Consider the following 16,244-nt stretch of genomic DNA (forward strand, 5'->3'; position numbering starts at 1 on the left):
GGTAAAAAAAAAAAAAAGAAAAGGTAAGTCCAGCTTACATTTATGAGGGCAATATTATCTTGACACCAAATCAAACAAAGCCAGTAGAAAAAAAGCTTACAGTCCAATATCCCTCATGGTATTTATATACCTCAGATATAAAAATCCTCCAAAAGATATAAACAAATATAATCCAGCAATGTATAAAAATAATTATACACCACAACTAGGTGGGGTTTATTCCAGAAATCTAAGGCTAGTTCAATATTTAAAAATCAATGTCATTCAACTATCAACAGGCTAAAAGGAAAAACCACATGATCATATCAAAGGATGTAAAAAAAAAAAAGCATTTGACATCCATTCATTACAAAAACTCTCAGAAAAACTAGGATACAAGATAACTTCATTAACCTAGTAAAGAAAATTCTCAAAAAAAAAAAAACTAGAGCTAATATCATACTTAAGATTAAAAGAATGAATAATTTCAGAAACAAGGCAAAGGTGTCTGCTCTCACCGCTGCTATTCAACATAGTACTAGACATTCTAAACAGCTTGATAAGGCAAGAAAAATGAAATCAAATAAATAAAGATTGGAAAGGACAAAATAAAATTCTCCCTATTTATAGATGACAAGATTATGTAGAAACCCTCAAGGAATCCAAGCACACAATAAAACTATTAATACTACACACAAGAAGTTGGATTGATCTAAAGGGAATTATGTTGAGTGAAAAAGCCATTCTCAAAATGTTACATACTGTATGCTTCCATTTATATAACATTCTAAATGATAAAATTATAGAGATGGAGAACAGATAAGTGGTTGCCAAGATTTAGAGACATGGGAAGAGAGATTACTTATAATAAAAGGGTAGCAGGGATCTTTGTGGTTACAGAACAGTTTTAGGGACACCTGAGTGGCTCAGTAGTTGAGCGTCTGCCTCTGGTTCAGGTTGTGATCCCAGGGTCCTGGGATCGAGTCCTGTATCAGGCTCCCTGTGGGGAGCCTGCTTCTCCCTCTGCCTATGTCTCTGCCTCTCTCTCTCTCTCTCTCTCTTTCTCTCTCTCTCCCATGAATAAATAAATAAAATCTTAAGAAAAAAAAAACAGTTCTAGGTCTTTATTATGATGGTGGTTACATGAATCTATGCATGTGTTAAAATTGTACAGAATTTTGGGACAACTATATATCCACCTGCAAACAAATACAGTTGGGACCCTATCTTATACCATATATAGAAATGTGTGGGAAATACCGGAAGGGAGACAGAATATAAAGACTCCTAACTCTGGGAAACGAACTAGGGGTGGTGGAAGGGGAGGAGGGCGGGGGGTGGGGGGGAATGGGTGACGGGCACTGAGGGGGACACTTGACGGGATGAGCACTGGGTGTTTTTCTGTATGTTGGTAAATTGAACACCAATAAAAATTTATTAATTAAAAAAAATAATAAAAAAATAAAAATTAATTTAGGGGGACCTGGCTGGCTCAGTTGGTAGAGCATGCAACTCTTGGGGTTGTGAGTTCAAGGCCCACATTGGACAGAGTTTACTTAAATAAAAACAAAACAAAAAGATTAATTTAAAATGGATGAAAGACCTACGTGTAAGGGATAAAAATTTAAAATTCTTAAAAGAAAACAAGCATAAATCTTCACAAACTTGGATTAAGCAATGGTATCTTCAATGTGATACCAAAAGCACAAGCAACAAAAGGAAAAACAGATAAACTGGACTTCGACAAATTTAAAAATTTGTGCTACAAAGGATACCATTAAGAAAGCACAAAAATTATTAGTCAGCCATAATAAACGATGAAATCTTGCCATTTCCAGCAATGTGGATGGAAGTAGAGAGTTTTATGCTAAGCGAAATAAGTCAGTTTACAGAAAGACAAATACCATATGAATTTACTCATATATGGAATTTAAGAAACAAAACAAATGAGTAGAGGAAAAAAAGAGAGACGCAAACCAAGAAACAGACTCTTAATATAGAGAACAAACTGATGGTTACCAGAGAGGAGGTGGGTGGAAGGATGAATGAAATAAGTGATGGGGATTAAGGACTGTACTTTGGGGGGCACCTGCGTGATTCAGTTGGTTAAGCATCTGCCTTTGGCTCAGGTCATGATTCCAAAGTCCCAGGATGAAGCCCACATTGGGCTCTCTGCTTGGCAGGGAGTCTGCTTCTCCTTCTGCTCCTCCCCCTGCTCATGCTTTCTCTCTGAAAGAAGAAAGAAAGAAGAAAAGAAAAGAAAAGAAAAAAAAGAAAAGAAAAGAAAAGAAAAGAAAAGAAAAGTCTTCTAAGAAAAAGGAGTACAGGGATCCCTGGGTGGCTCAGCAGTTTAGCACCTGCCTTTGGCCCAGGGCATGATCCTGGAGTCCCGGGATCGAGTCCCGCGTCGGGCTCCCGGCATGGAACCTGCTTCTCCCTCCTCCTGTGTCTCTGCCTCTCTCTCTCTCTATGTCTATCATAAATAAATAAATAAATCTTAAAAAAAAAGAAAAAGAAAAAGGAGTACAGGGTTCCCTGGGTGGCTCAGTGGTTTAGCACCTGCCTTTGGCCCAGGGCACGATCCTGGGGTCCCAGGATTGGGTCCCGCATCGGGCTCCCTGCATGGAGCCTGCTTCTCCCTCTGCCTGTGTCTCTGCCTCTTTCCCTCTCTGTGTCTCTCATGAATAAATAAATAAAATCTTGAAAAAGAAAAAGAAAAAGGAGTACACCTTCGATGATGAGCACTGGGTGATGTATGGAAGTGTTGGGTCACTGTGTTGTACACCTGAAACTAGTACTACTCTGTATGTTAACTGGAATTTAAATAAAGACTTAAAAAAGAAAGTGAAAAATGCAAAAATCAAAAACAAAAAACATAAAAAAAACCAGAAAGTGAAAATGCAACCCATATGACAGAAGAAAATTTTGCTCATTATTTATCTAATAAAGGACTTGAATCCAGAATATATAAATAACTCTTACAAGTCAATAATAAAAAGACAACGAATTTTCTTTAATGGACAAAATATATAAATAGATACTCTCCAAAGAAGATATACAAATGGCCAATAAGCACATGAAAAGATGCACATCATTAGACATTAGGGAAATCCAAATCAAAACTGCAATGAGATACCTTTTCACACCCACTAGGATGGCTATTATCAGAAGGACATAAAAAAGTGTTGGCAAGGATGTGGCAGAACTGGAACCTTCATCCATGGATGGTTGGATTGTAAAGCAGTGTAGCTGCTTTTAAAAGTAATCTGGCAGTTCCTCAAAAAATTGAACATGGAGTTACCATATAACCCAGTTATCATATGATCCCTACCTAAGTATATGATCAAGAGAAATAAAAAGATAAGCCCCCCATACAAATTTGTACATAAATGTCCATCACAGCATTATTTCTAATATTCAAAAAATAGGGCAGCCCTCGTGGCGCAGCAGTTTAGTGCCGCCTGCAGACCAGGGTGTGATCCTGGAGACCCAGGATCAAGTCCCGCATCCGGCTCCCCGCAGGGAGCCTGCTTCTCCCTCTGCCTGTGTCTCTGCCTCTCTCTGTGTGTGTGTCTCTCATGAATAAATAAATAAAATCTTTAAAAAAATAAAAATAAAAAATAAAATAAAATAAAAACAATCCAAATGTCCATCAATTGATGAAAGGATAAATAAAATGTGGTATATTTAGGAAATTGGAATATTATTTAGCAATAAAAAATGAAGTCCTCATACATGCTACAACATGGATGAATCTTCAAAATATTACGCGAAGAAGCCAATCACATGTGCTCGCTTCGGCAGCACATATACTAAGAAGCCAATCACAAATGATTATGTTCCACTTATATGAAATGTCTAGGATAGCAATCAATAGAGACAGAAAGGAAATTAGTGGCCACCAAAGGCCAGGGGTGGGAAGAAAAGACAAGTGACTTTCATCCAAGAATACTCTACCCAGGGAAGTTATTATTCAGAATTGAAGAAGAGATCTCCAGGAAGCAAGAGCTAAAGCAGTTCATCACCACTAGACCAGCCTTACAAGAAATGTTAAAGGGATTTCTTTAAGCTGAAACAAAAGGGTGCTCATTACTAATAGGAAAACATATGAGAGTACAAATCTCACTGGTAAAGGTAAATACATAGTGAAATTTAGGATAATCTAGTGTTGAAAAAGTGGAGAGTTAATCACTTATAAAGCTAATGTGAAGGTTAAAAGACAAAAGTAGTAAAAATAATGACAATAACTTGTTAATGGTTATACAATATAAAAAGATGTAAATTGTGACATCAAAAACATATTGCAGGGGAGTAAAACTGTAGGGCTTTAGAATGTGTTCAAATTTAAGTTACTTTCAACTTAAAGCGGATTGTTATGAATCTAAGTTATTTTAAATAAGCTTCATTGTAACCACAAAGTGAAAACCTATAGAAGATATATAAGAGAAACAGAAAGAAATCTAAGCATATCACTACAGAGAACCATCAAATCACAAAAGAAAAGAGCAAGAGAAGAAAGTAATAGAGGAACTATAAATCAACCAGAAAACAATGAACAAAATGGCAATAATGTCTTTAAATATAGATTGACAAAATGCTCAAAAGACATAGGCTGGATGGAAAAAAGTCTATATGCTACCTACAAGAGACTCATTTCAGATGTGATGACACACAGACATAGAAAGTGAAGGGATGAAAAAAGATGTTCCATGCAAATGGGAACCAAAAGAAAGTTGGGGTAGCTATACTTTTATCACACAATAAGACTTTAAGACAAAGACTGTAATAAGAGACCAAAAAGGTCATGACATAATGATAAGGGTATCAATCCAACAAGAGGATATAACTTTTGTAATCCATTTATGCACCCAACATCAGAATAGCTAAATATATAAAGCAAATATTACCGGACCTGAAGTGAGAAAGAGACAGCAATACAATAATAGGGGCATTAATATCTCAGTTTCACTCATGGATAGATCGTCCAAACACTTTAGACCAGATGGACTCAACAGACATACAGAACATTCCATCCAAAAGCAACAGAATACAGATTCTTCTCAAGTGCACACAGAGCATTCTCCAGTATGTATCATATGTCAGGTTACAAAACAAGTTTTAATAAATTTATGAAAATTGAAATCATATCACACAACTTTTCTAAACATAATGGTATAAAACTAGAAATCAATTACCAGAAAAAATGGGAAAATTCACAAATAGATGCAGATTAAACATCATGCTACTGAACAACAAATGGGTCAAAGGAGAAATCAAAAGATACCTTGAGGCAAATACAAATGGAAATACAACCTGCCAAAACTTACAGGCTGCAGCAAAAATTTTCTAAAATTGATTGTAGTAATGGATACACAATTCTTTGAACATAATAACCACTGAACTGCAGATTTTAAATGTGAGAAATGTCTGGTTTGTGAATTATGTCTCAATAAGGCTATTATTTGGGGCACCTAGGTGGCTCAGTGGTTGAGTGTCCGCCTTCTGTAAAACTATAATTATTTCAAAATAAAAAGTTAAAAAGGCAAAAACAAAAAATCTTGATTATAGATACTTATTCTAGCTCTATTCATAATTGTCAAAAATTGGAAATAATCCAAACAGCCTTCAAAGGATTAAATAAATACACTTGTTAGTACATCCATACAATGAAATATTACTCAGCAGTAAAAATAAACCAACTATTTACACACTCAAAAACTTAGATGAATTTCAAAGCCATTAGGCTTAAGTTAAAAAACTAGTTTGGGACACCTGGCGACTCAGTGGTTGAGTGTCTGCCTTCAGCTCAGGTCGTGATCCTGGGGTCCTGGGATCAAGTCCCACATCAGGCTCACCGTGGGGAGCCTACTTCTCCCTCTACCTATGTCTCTGGCTCTCTGTGTCTCTCATGAATGAATAAATACAATCTTTAAAAAAAAACTAGTTTCAAAAGGTCATATACTAGTGCTCGCTTTGGCAGCACATATACTAAAAGGTCATATGCTGTACGATTCAATTTATGTAACATTCTCAAAATGACAAAATTGTCATAATAGAGAATAATAGAGTATTGGTTGTGAAAAGTTAAGAGTGTGTGGGGGGAGAGGTTGAGGGAGAGGTGTAAGTGCCAAGAAATAACAAGAGGAAATTGTTATTGTGGGGGTGATGCAATCATTTTATATATAGATTATGGTAGTGGATACATGAATCTATGTGTGTTAAAATTCTATGGATACATGTGTTTTTTAATTTTTAAAAAAATTTTATCAATTTATCTGGGGCACCACCGTGGCTCAGTCAGTTAAGAATCTGCCTTCAGCTGGGGTCATGATCCCAGGGTCTTGGGATTGAACCCCGAGTCAGGCTCTCTACTCAGCAGGAAGTCTGCTTCTCCTTCTCCCTCCCCTGTCACTCCCCCTACTTGTGGTCTCTGTCTGTCAAATAAATGAATAATATCTTTTAAAAAATATTAAAGATTTTGTTTATTTATTTGAAAGAGAGAGTGAGTAAGAGAGAGAGCACGAGCTGGGAGGAGGGGTAGAGGGAGAGGGAGATGCTGACTCCCTGCTGAGCAGGGAGCCTGATGCGAGACTCGATTCCAGGACCTGGGACCATGACCTGAAGGCACATGCTTAACCAACTGAGCCACGCAGGTGCCCTAGATGTGTTTTTCAAAAGCCTATTTTAAAATATAATAATTTTAAAAGAAAACAAATGATAAAAGAAAGGAATGAAGAGTAAATCTGTAGATTAAATGAGATGTTAAAATATCAAGTTTTCTAAAATGGACAATACTACAGTGTGTAAGGGGATGACATCAGCTAATGGCAGAGTAGGCAGTTCCAAACTCCCATCCCTCCACAGAAACACAGAAAAACAAGCAGAAACTGTCAGAACCAGTGTTGTCAGAACTCTGAAAAACAATCAAAGGTTTAGAAGCAACCAAGTGAACCCTGAATTTCTTTTTTTTTTTTAAAAAAAGAAAACTTAAAAATGGCAAGAAAGCTTTGTGGTGTTTTTACCTACCCTTGCCTCACCCCTGTGCAGCTCAGTGGTGGTCCTGAAAATGGTAGCCTACATTCCCAGTGTAGGACCCTGGTCCTTGGTTCCAGAGATGGTGGAGCAGACCTCACTCACAAATGATTCTGTGGATCTGTTCTTTTTTTTTTTTTTTTTTTTAATTAATTTTTATTGGTGTTCAATTTACCAACATACAGAAAAACACCCAGTGCTCATCCCGTCAAGTGTCCACCTCAGTGCCCGTCACCCATTCCCCTCCAACACCCGCCCTCCTCCCCCCTTCCACCACCCCTAGTTCGTTTCCCCGAGTTAGGAGTCTTTATGTTCTGTCTCCCTTCCTGATATTTCCCAACATTTCTTCTCCCTTCCTTTATATTCCCTTTCACTATTATTTATATTCCCCAAATGAATGAGAACATACACTGCTTGTCCTTCTCCGATTGACTTATTTCACTCAGCATAATACCCTCCAGTTCCATCCACGTTGAAGCAAATGGTGGGTATTTGTCGTTTCTAATCGCTGAGTAATATTCCATTGTATACATAAACCACATCTTCTTTATCCATTCATCTTTCGATGGACACCGAGGCTCCTTCCACAGTTTGGCTATTGTGGCCATTGCTGATAGAAACATCGGGGTGCAGGTGTCCCGACGTTTCGTTGCATCTGAATCTTTGGGGTAAATCCCCAACAGTGCAATTGCTGGGTCGTAGGGCAGGTTTATTTTTAACTCTTTGAGGAACCTCCACACAGTTTTCCAAAGTGGCTGCACCAGTTCACATTCCCACCAACAGTGTAAGAGGGTTCCCTTTTCTCCGCATCCTCTCCAACATTTGTTGTTTCCTGCCTTGTTAATTTTCCCCATTCTCACTGGTGTGAGGTGGTATCTCATTGTGGTTTTGATTTGTATTTCCCTGATGGCAAGTGATGCAGAGCATTTTCTCATGTGCATGTTGGCCATGTCCATGTCTTCCTCTGTGAGATTTCTCTTCATGTCTTTTGCCCATTTCATGATTGGATTGTTTGTTTCTTTGGTGTTGAGTTTAATAAGTTCTTTATAGATTTTGGAAACTAGCCCTTTATCTGCTATGTCGTTTGCAAATATCCTCTCCCATTCTGTAGGTTGTCTTTTAGTTTTTTTGACTGTATCCTTTGCTGTGCAAAAGCTTCTTATCTTGATGAAGTCCCAATAGTTCATTTTTGCTTTTGTTTCTTTTGCCTTTGTGGATGTATCTTGCAAGAAGTTACTGTGGCTGAGTTCAAAAAGGGTGTTGCCTGTGTTCTCCTCTAGGATTTTGATGGACTCTTGTCTCACATTTAGATCTCTCATCCATTTTGAGTTTATCTTTGTGTATGGTGAAAGAGAGTGGTCCAGTTTCATTCTTCTGCATGTGGATGTCCAATTTTCCCAACACCATTTATTGAAGAGACTGTCTTTCTTCCAATGGATAGTCTTTCCTCCTTTATCGAATATTAGATGACCATACATTTCAGGGTCCACTTCTGGGTTCTCTATTCTGTTCCATTGATCTATGTGTCTATTTTTGTGCCAGTACCACACTGTCTTGATGACCACAGCTTTGTAGTACAACCTGAAATCTGGCATTGTGATGCCACCAGCTATGGTTTTCTTTTTTAAAATTCCCCTGGCTATTCGGGGTCTTTTCTGATTCCACACAAATCTTAAAATAATTTGTTCTAACTCTCTGAAGAAAGTCCATGGTATTTTGATAGGGATTGCATTAAACGTGTAAATTGCCCTGGGTAACATTGACATTTTCACAATATTAATTCTGCCAATCCATGAGCATGGAATATTTTTCCATCTCTTTGTGTCTTCCTCAATTTCTTTCAGAAGTGTTCTATAGTTTTTAGGGTATAGATCCTTCACCTCCTTGGTAAGGTTTATTCCTAGGTATCTTATGCTTTTGGGTGCAATTGTAAATGGGATTGACTCCTTAATTTCTCTTTCTTCAGTCTCATTGTTAGTGTATAGAAATGCCATTGATTTCTGGGCATTGATTTTGTATCCTGCCACGCTACCAAATTGCTGTATGAGTTCTAGCAATCTTGGGGTGGAGGCTTTTGGGTTTTCTATGTAGAGTATCATGTCATCGGCGAAGAGGGAGAGTTTGACTTCTTCTTTGCCAATTTGAATGCCTTTAATGTCTTTTTGTTGTCTGATTGCTGAGGCGAGGACTTCCAGAACTATGTTGAACAGCAGTGGTGAGAGTGGACATCCCTGTCTTGTTCCTGATCTTAGGGGAAAGGCTCCCAGTGCTTCCCCATTGAGAATGATATTTGCTGTGGGCTTTTCGTAAATGGCTTTTAAGATGTCAAGGAAAGTTCCCTCTATCCCAACACTCTGAAGTGTTTTGATCAGGAATGGATGCTGTATTTTGTCAAATGCTTTCTCTGCATCCAATGAGAGGATCATATGGTTCTTGGTTTTTCTCTTGCTGATATGATGAATCACATTGATGGTTTTACGAGTGTTGAACCAGCCTTGTGTCCCAGGGATAAATCCTACTTGGTCATGGTGAATAATTTTCTTAATGTGTTGTTGGATCCTATTGGCTAGTATCTTGTTGAGAATTTTTGCATCCATGTTCATCAGGGATATTGGTCTGTAATTCTCCTTTTTGTGGATCTGTTCTAACTCATCTGGAGGATACCTGAAGGAGTGACACTATGTTCTAGTCTTTGTTTCCCCTAAATCAGAATTCATTCAGGGCAGAAAAGTGGCAGGTACTGCTCAAAAATATTGTAAGACAAACAGAATCCTGCAGCTGCCTGGGGTAAAGATTATCTTAAGCCATTCCATCAATATATGACCTAAATCCTGGGAGGAAAAGCCAGGAAGAAAGTTCCTTTGGGAAATTAGAGCATTCAAAAGTGCCTGTGTATATTGGGGAATTTAGAAAGCTACATGCATACCCAGGGCAATACATATACTTAGAAAAGACCTGAGAAGACCCTAGGCTTGCTCCCCTGACTGATATCTAGATTCAGTACAAATAGGAAGTGAAGGCTAAGGTAGAGGGTGTAAACAGCCCAGATACAAATTGAAGGAGTCCCCCAACACTGAGCCAATCTGCAAAGATTAGAAGACGTGGGGAGTTTTTTCTTTTGTTTTAGTTCTTGATATTCAAAGAAATGTCTTCAAAACTAGGTGAATACAAGCTAAAAAACCAAGACTTCCATGACAACAAATAACACATAATATAGTTTTTGCAAAAATGGTTTGGAAATATCATTAGACAAAGAGATGAACATAGCCCTCAACAATAAAAAACAGAACTCTGGGGAAGGGGAAATCTGATTTCCAGAGTTATCACATTATATTTAAATGTCTAGTTTTCAATTTAAAAACCATAAGGCATACAAACAAACAGGAAAGTATAATTCATTCACAGAAAAAAAAAGTGAACTGATAGAAACCATCCCTGAGAAAACCCAGATATGAGACTCATTAGACAAAGATTTTAAATTAGCTATCTTTTGGGGATCCCTGGGTGGCGCAGCGGTTTGGCGCCTGCCTTTGGCCCAGGGCGCGGTCCTGGAGACCCGGGATCAAATCCCACGTCCGGCTCCCAGTGCATGGAGCCTGCTTCTCCCTCTGCCTGTGTCTCTGCCTCTCTCTCTCTCTCTCTGTGACTATCATACATAAAATAAATAAATAAATAAATAAAATAAATTAGCTATCTTTTTTTAAAAAAGATTGTATTTATTTTTTCATGAGAGACACAGAGAGAGACGCAGAGACATAGGCAGAGGGAGAAGCAGGCTCCCTGCAGGGAACTCGATCTCAGGACCCCAGGATCACAACCTGAGCCAAAGCCACAGGCTCAACCACTGAGATACCCAGGTGCCCCTTAAATTAACTATCTTAAATATGCTCAGAGAGAGAAAACAAATCATGGACAAAGAACTGAAGGACATCTGGAAAATGATATGTGAGCAGAATGAGAATATTAATAAAAAGACAAATTCTAAATAGAACCGTAGAAATTCTACAGCTGAAAAGCACAATAGCTAAAATAAAAATTTACTACAAGGATTCAATAGCCAATTTGAGGAAGCAGGAGACAGAATCAATGAACTTGAAAACACAACCATCAAAATTATGAAGTCTGAGGAGTAGAAAAAAGGAATGAAGAATGGTGAACAGGGCTTAAGAGATCTGTGGGGCACCATCAACTGGACCAACATACACATTATAGAAGTCCCAGAAGGAGAAGAGAAAGAATTTGAGGGAATAGTGGCTTAAATTTCCCAAATTTGATGAAAAGACACAAATCTACACATTCAAGAATCCCAATGAGCTCCAAATATAATACTCAAAAAGATCCACACGAGAGGGCAGCCTGGGTGGCTCAGCAGTTTAGTGCTGCCTTCAGCCTAGGGCATGATCCTGGAGACCTGGGATCGAGTCCCACATCAGGCTCCCTAAATGAAGCCTGCTTCTCCCTCTGCCTGTGTCTCTGCCTCTCTCTCTCTCTCTCTCATGAATAAATAAATAAAATCTTTAAAAAAATAAAGATTTCTTAAAAAAAAAAAAGATCCACACTGAGACATAATGAGTTCCATAATGTGCCAAACTGTTGAAATCCAAAGGCAAAGAGAGAATCTTAAAAGCAGCAAGAAAGCAGTGACACACACATACAAAGGATCCTCAATAAGATTATTAGCTAATTTCTCACTGGAGATATTGCAGAGCAAAAGTCAGTGAAATGATATATTTAAAGTGCTGAAAGAGGGGCACCTGGATGACTTAGTCAATTAAGTATCTGGTCATGATCTCAAGGTGGTGAGATCAAGCCCTGTGTTGGACTCCATGGAATGGAGCCTGGTTGGGATTCTTTCTCTCACTCTCCCTCTGCCCCCTTCACCTCCTACCTCCATGCTTGCTTGCTCTCTAAAAAATAATAATAATAATTAATAAAGTGCTGAAAGAAAAAAACTGTTAACCAAACTATGTAACTGACATAGCTGTCCTTCAAAATTGGAATAATTAAGACATTCCCAGATAGGGCACCTAGGTGGCTCAGTGGCTGAGCATCTGCCTTTGGGTCAGGTCATGGTCCCAGGGGCCTAAGATCGAGTCCCATATTGGGCTCCCCACAGGGAGCCTACTTCTCCCTCTGCCTATGTCTCTGCCTCTCTCTCTCTATGTCTCTCATGAATAAATAAACACAATCCTTTAAAAAAAGATAAATGCATAAAAATAATTTTAAATTTAGGGGCACCTGAGTGGCTCCATCAGTTAAGTGTCTGTCTTCGGCTCAGGTCATGATATCAAGTCCCGCATCAGTCTCCTTGCTCAATGGGGAGTCTGCTTCTCCCTCTCCTTCTGCCTGCTGCTCCCCCTGCTTATGCTGGGAGCACAATAAAATAAATAAAATCTTAAAAATAATAATAATTTTAAATTTGTATTATTGGGCACATAATATATAAAATTTAAGTTGTAACAACAAAGCTGGGTGAAGTTGCAAAGGAGCAGAATAATTGGATGCTATTGAAGCTAAGTTGGTTATCAATTTCACAAGTTTTTAAAACTTTATTTATTTATTCAAGAGAGACACAGAGAGAGAGGCAGAGACATAGAGGGAGAAGCAGGTTCCTCACAGGGAGCCCGATGCGAGACTCAATCTCTGGACCTGGGATCATGCCCTGAGCCGAAGGCAGACGCTCAACCACTAAGCCACCCAGGCATCCTGGTCATCAATTTAAACTAGATTGTCAGGGGTGCCTGGATGGCTCAGTCAATTAAGTGTCTTGGTTTCAGCTCAGGTCATAATCTCAGGGTCCTGGGAAGGGCCTAAATTGGGTTCCAGGCTCCGCAAGGAGTGCTTGTGGATTCTCTCCTTCTTCCTCTGCCCCCGCCCCCACTCACGCCCTCTCTATATCTTTCTCTAAAAATAAATAAATAAATCTTTATTATACTTGACTGTCATAAATTTAGGGTGTTCCTGGAAACCACTAAAAAAAAATCTCAAAAAAATAAACTATTGTGTCTAGGGATACACACTTAGGTGACAGAAACCATAAAGAAACACAAGGAAGTGACTCCTAAAAAAGTCATGATGGTGGTTACTTTTTGTTCTATTTAGGCCTTCAACTGATTGGGTGAGGTCTACATATTAAGGAACACAATTTGCTTTACTCATTTAAATGTTAATCTCATCCAAAAACACTGTCTCAGATACACCCAGAATAATGTTTGGCCAAATGTCTGGGCACTCCATGGCCCAGTCAAGTTGATAAATAAAATAACTTATCACAGTATATGTATTTCAAATGTATGAAACAACTTCACTAAAGGAAGTAGGATAAGTACTGACCCAAGTAACTTTGTTAGTTGGTGGAATAAGTGGAATCTGTAACAGCAAAAGCAAAAGGAAGTGCACATAGCACTATAGTCTAGCTGATCAAGTTGTTCCCCATGGATATGAGTTAATGATTCTAATACTGCTATATATGTATACTGGAATTGAACAATCAAGTAAATAGATCATGTATGATAGAAGCTGGGGAGGGAGAAGGCTGGAGTGATCTACATGGTGATGGGTTAGAGTTGAAAACATCAGTATGATCTCACATTTAGTTCAATTTACATAAACACTATCACATAAATATTTATAGGTATATACACAAGTTAGTATATATTTCCTTGCTCTGTCATCTGAGAGGGCCTAGAAGCAATGACACTTCACTAGCAATGAGCACATCTACTATCCAGATCTGGATTTCTAAGACCATTCCCTAATGAAAGGTTCCAGGACTCCTTGAAGAAATGGCTGATTCTATGTGTAGGGCAAGGAATACAGAGGAGCCTGAAAGCATCTTATAGTGCCAGAAAGTAAAAAAGTGCTCAAAAAGAAAGAAACAAATAAACAAACAAAAACACAATGATGGAGGTATGTCAGAAGGATATGGGAGTGTATTGAAAGAATTCCCAGTGCCAAAGTTGGAACAATTTGAGCAAAAAAAAAGTAGTATTGGATTATAATTCAAAGTATAAAATAAATACCCATGAGTCCATACTTCATTAATAAATGACTTAATAAACAAATAGGTGAAAATAGACAAACTCCCCATACAGAAGAATCCCAAATAATTTATGCAGATACTCCACTTTCAAGGAAGTAGAGTATAGCTCCCCATTCCCTAAGTGTGAGCTGCACATAGTGACTTTCTTCCAAAGAATCAAGTATGGAAAGGGGAGAATAGAGTTACTTCACAGTGTAGAGACTGGACAAACACCACCTCAGCTAGGTGATCAAAGTCAACATCATCAACAATTATCATGTTGATAGCATGGGCTCATGATATGATGTGATGAGAAAGGCCTTTGCCTGTGTGGTTTTCCTCCCAAGAATTCATAACTCTAGTTTACTCATGAGAAAAATATCAGACGAACACCAAGTGAAGAGCATTCAACAAAAAACCTGACCAATACTCCTGTTTTGGTCATCAAAAACAAAATCTGAACAACTATCACAGCCAAGAGGAGCCTAAGACTTAACAACTAAATGTACTGTGGTATTCTAGATGGGATCTTGAAATAGAAAAAGGACATTAAAGAATATTGGTTCACTAATTGTAAAAAAAAAGTACACCATACTAGCACAAGATGCTCAGACTAGGGGAAACTGGGTGTAGGGTATTTGGGAAATCTCTGTAGTATCTTTGTGATTTTTCTGCTTAACTAAAACCATCCTTAAAAAATGAAGTTTATTTTTAAAAAGTTTACTAAAAAAAGATTAAGTAAAATACAGTTTGGCCAGAAGAGAGAGAGACCCAGAGCAGAGGCAGTTTCTTTGGTACCTGAGATCCCCATTCAAACCACCTGTGAGAATCTTAACCTTCTGTACAGGCTCTGAAGCTAGAACACTTGGGTTTGAATTCTGGCTTCATCATTTCCTAGCTGGGTAACCCTGGGAAAATTACTTAACCTCTTTGTGAACCTCCTCTCCAAAAAGTAGGAATGACAGCCCTTGCTTTCTGTCAATGTTGTAACAGGGATTAAATTAGTTAATATGTATAATGTGCTTAAATGAGTGCTGGTACATACTAAGTTCTATATAAATAAATACATACTTTGTATAAAACAATTAATACTTTGTATAACATATATAAATACTTTGTAAACCAAAAAAACTATGATGACTAAAATTTAATAATTAGTTGTAATCATACAAGGTAGGAAGATGTGGGTTTGGTTGCTATGAACCAGGCAGTAGTTGCCATAAATATGGCAGAACCTTGAAGCCATTGTTAGGCCACTACCATACCCTTCACAAGTAGGCAACTGATCTGTACTAATCTGGCAAGAAGGCTAGAAAGCTCAATACACCTTCCTATTACTCTACACATCTTATGTCTTTCATCCAAAAAGAACCAACTTCCAATTAGATAAATAATTAACCACCTCAAGGTAAGCAAAATATATCATTATCTCCATTTTATAGAAAAGAGATCTGAAGGTCTAATTTAGGTGATTTCATCCCAGGATACCTATGAGAGACACTGGATATAAAGAAGGGACCAGTAACCCCTAATCCAATTGTTTTCCTCCTCAGTTAACCTATTTATCCATCTTTAGAGTGAGTTCTTGAGGAAAAACTTGTGTGATGCCAGTTTGACTCTTCTTGGTGGCACTAACAAATACAGAGAGCCTGATATCAAGCTAGGAAGCTCTGCCAATTATCAGGAAATGGACATGAAGCTGTTACTGGCCTCATCTCAAAGGGAGATGGCTATCATAAAACCCAGACAATTGGGCTCTGGTGTTTCAGGCTCCAGGTCTTATCAGCTTCAGGAGCAAAGCAGGAATAAGGCTGGATTTGATCACTGTCCATATGTAAGTTTTCCCTTTCATTGAGCAAAAGTCATAGCCATTCTCCAGAAGGTCCTCATGGAGAGCCAAATGATTTTCCTAGGGAATAAACTGAACTCTAAGTAATGCTATGAACTGTCTCTATTTGATAAGCTGGACATGCACTGTGTTCATTAGGTAGTTAGGCAAAGTCCATCTGAAGTATCAGCTGCAGTACTTTGCTAACCCAATCAGAACTTCCCCCAGCTCCAGGCTCCAATAGAATTAGTCATTAGGAAAATGTAAATTAAAACCACAATTAGATACCACTTCCCAACAACTAGGACAGCTATAAACAAAAAGACAACAAGTGTTGGTGAGGATGAGGAGAAATTGGAAGAACCCTCCTGTACTGCTGGTAGG

The sequence above is a fragment of the Vulpes vulpes genome, chromosome X (genome assembly GCF_048418805.1).
Source record: "Vulpes vulpes isolate BD-2025 chromosome X, VulVul3, whole genome shotgun sequence".
Classification (NCBI taxonomy): Eukaryota; Metazoa; Chordata; class Mammalia; order Carnivora; family Canidae; genus Vulpes; species Vulpes vulpes.